Source organism: Octodon degus, unplaced genomic scaffold (assembly GCF_000260255.1).
Source record: "Octodon degus isolate 3935 unplaced genomic scaffold, OctDeg1.0 scaffold00048, whole genome shotgun sequence".
Lineage (NCBI taxonomy): Eukaryota > Metazoa > Chordata > Mammalia > Rodentia > Octodontidae > Octodon > Octodon degus.
In genome coordinates this window covers 12,171,617-12,175,055 of record NW_004524624.1, presented here as the reverse complement: position 1 = coordinate 12,175,055, position 3,439 = coordinate 12,171,617, and the positions used below count along the sequence as shown (strand labels likewise).

At 38.6% G+C, this 3,439-nt stretch overlaps 1 pseudogene; it reads right to left on the bottom strand.

The window, feature by feature from the left end:
- Positions 1-2,041: 2,041 nt before the first annotated feature.
- Positions 2,042-2,664, bottom strand: LOC101568825 (annotated as a pseudogene).
- Between the last annotated feature and the right edge of the window lie 775 nt (positions 2,665-3,439).

Below are 3,439 nucleotides of genomic sequence, written 5' to 3'. Positions count from 1 at the left end.
TTTCTTCCCTGTTTTCCACTTCAACTACTTCATCTTCAATATCAAAGTCATTGACAACATCGTCATTGTCAGGGGGCGGACCCAAGACATCTTCCAAGCTCTCCTCACGAGTTCCCATCATCATGATTTTAGTATTTGGTTTCAGTTTGAGAGCTCCAAGCTTAATATCATTTTCTGCAGGTTTGCCTTTCACTTTGAGTCCCAGTAATTTCTGGCGTTCTGGCAGCACTCCAGTAAGGGTCTTGAGAAACTGTTTGAGATCAAGCACAGTATCATCCTCCGAAAGCGTGGTCACTGAATATTCCTGTCCACCCCATTTTACAATGATTGGAAGAGCCATTTCTGAAGCATATGAAGTGGCAGCTTTCCTTCAGGAAAAGATTATCTGGAGCGTGGCGGAACCCGCTGCAGCGGACGCAGCCTCCGACCGCAGCGGAACCGAAATGGAACCTGTGTTGTCTTAATTTCCATCTCTCAAATGACCAATGATGTTGAACATTTTTTCATGTATTTATTTTTCATTTGTATTTCTTTATCTGAGAAGGTGCTCATTTTTGGATTGGGTCTTTGAATTTTGGACATCTGATTGTTTTTTTAATTCTTTTTATGTTCTAGATAGAAGTCCTTGTCTGAGGGACAGTAGTCTAAAATCTTTTCCCAATTTATGGGTTTTCTTTTTACTCTGTTGGTGATTCTTTCTGATGTGCAAAACTTTTATTTTTTAATTAGTTACAAATTTAATTATGAGAATCAAAGAGTGGTTATTGGTGGAACCAACCCACACTGACAGTTCTGAGGTGTGTACATGCTAACTTACAAATAAAGGTGACAAATATTGTTTATATTCCCATAACAATGTTTGAGATCTACACAAGGCTAAGAGAATAACAGTGAAATTACCAAATATTTAAACCAAAGATATAATTTCCAAATCATTTTTAGTGAGACAAAAAGTTGCATTCTAACTTTTTAAAATAAAACTTAAATCTTTTCTATCTGAGATCAAAGTAAATTTTCTGTTTCCTATCTAACCATCATTCTTAACACTGAGGTAAATCTGGATTCATGTATTTTGTCAAACTTTTCCAAAAAAATTTAAGCCTTGCTTTAAAGATTCTTGTGTCACACACATATATTTACATTTTTTTTCAAACACTAATGACAAGCTTATGTGGTTAATAGGTCTGTAATGGGACTGTGAAACTACTACTAACATGAAAACAAAAAGCTACATATCTGTACAAACTGTTCCTGCATGTGCAATATGAACTGGGTCATAGAATCTATGTACAAGCATGTATATTTGAATTCAAAGTGCCCTGAACTCAAGGCTGGCCTGGAACTTCTGGTGATTCTCCTACCTCAGGCTCCCAATTGCTGGGATTACAGGTGTGACCACCATGTCTAGCTAAGCTTATGAGAAAAAAACTCATTTTATTCTATTCTTTGAGGCAGGGGTTACAAAATGGTGATAGAAGACAAAGATACCATGTGTAAAAGTTCCAAAATCAAGCACTAACATTAATTGGCAAAAGCTGCAACTTAAATAAAAAACTAAATATGACTCAATCTTTATTGTAGCTATGCAGCTTTTTATTTTGTAGCCTGCATATTTTTACTGAGGTAACAACCTCTTTTCTTTTGTCCTTCACCTACTACAGACCAAAAAGCTGACAAAAACAAAAAATACCTCCATGGTTGCCTTTTTTCAAGGCCGTCTTTGGCAATGCTTCCAAATCATAGAAGGAAAAGAAGCTGCTGAGGGGACGTGGATGGTGTTTCTCCCTTCCCATTAGATGTGATGTATGGAAAACAATCTAAGACTATGAATAGAAAAAACAGTGAAGACATCAGTAATCTACCTTCAAGCGAAACAGAAAATGAAGTAGGGAGGCTGTTACTCCACTGGCCTGTCTTCTACATTACCTTCCGGTCAGCACAAAACTTCAGATTAGATCAAAATGTCCAACTCTGAAAAGGCAATGGCATAGGAGGGCCAACTAGAAAAGTGAATAAAAGATAATGAAGTACAGCAGTAGCTCTAGCTGTCAATGAGTTTCTTTGCTTTAGTATTGGCAACATCAATTTGATCTTTGCTGGTGTCAACCTTTTTTGTGCTTGCATGTGTTTGTCGATTTTGAGCTTCAATTTCATTGCCATTGTCCTTAGATTTCCCAGGATATGGCCCACTTGAGTCAGGTTCTCTTCCATCTCTTCTTCGCTAGCATCATTGGTTATCTGTTTAATATATCTGCTGCTGGCCACTTCAGTGGCTGGCTGCTGAGGGTGCCCATTTGTGACTCTGGCCAGTTGCTTGGATATCACATTGCTAGGTGAATTGTCTCCGCCTTCTTCCCATGTTGCCTTATAGGCCTTACTATACTCAAAGTTCTTCATCCTGTTACATGGACAGACACAAAGGCCACAGTACTTGTTGAGTTCTGTTAAAGTCTTGTCTGTCTCTCTCATGTGTTTGTTTGTCTGGTCCATGCCTTCTTCTATGTGGTCTAATTGTTCCCCTTGTTCACCTAGCCTGGTGATAGTCTGCATTCCTGCATCTTGAGACTAAATGGCTAAATCCATCATTTTCCTTGTACTCTCTAGAGACTCATAAGTAAGGTGGTTAGCCCTTAGCTGAATGTCTTCAGGTGACATATGAGCCATGATGGATCAAAATTCTACCAGGCACAGTGGTGGAAATGCAGATATTTGAGAAGTTTTGGCCACTCCTCTCTGGCCACTGCAGCTCAAACACTGGAGACTGGACCAGACCAAACTTTTTGATAAGATCCCAGTTGTTGATTCTTGGAAGTATTTCTCATGTAGTTTGGGTTTTGTTCATCAACTCTCTATCTACCCCTATGTCTTCAAGATTTCTACCTATTTTTGTCAGTGAGATAGCTCAGTGGACTAAGTGCCTGCTTAGGCAAGCACAGGGATTAGGGTTTGATCCTTGCTACCACATGCTGCCCTGACCCTACCTCTGGGAGTGCTGAGTCAACCACCTAGGCTGGGTGTGGTGGCACATGCCTATAATCCTAGCTCTGTGGAGGCTGAAAATAGGAGGATTACTTATGAGTCCAACCTGTGTAGTGAGACTTTGTACCAAATACATTAAAAAAAAAAAAAAAAAAAAAAAAGATTTCTACCTACTTTCTCTTCCACAAGATTTAGTGTTTCAGTTTTAATATTTAAATCTTTGATCCATTTTGACTGTAGTTTAGTGCGCAGTGAGACACATGGGTCTAATTTTAGCCTTCATCATGTGGAAAGCCAATTTTTCCAGCACCATTTACTTAAGAGTCTATCTTTCTTCCAGGGAACATGATTGGCCTCTTTGTCAAGGATAAGGTGGCTGAGTTTGTTTTTAGTTGTGTTTGCATTCTCTAATTTGTTTCATTGATCCTCAGATCTGGTTGTTTTTTTTTTTTTTTTTTTT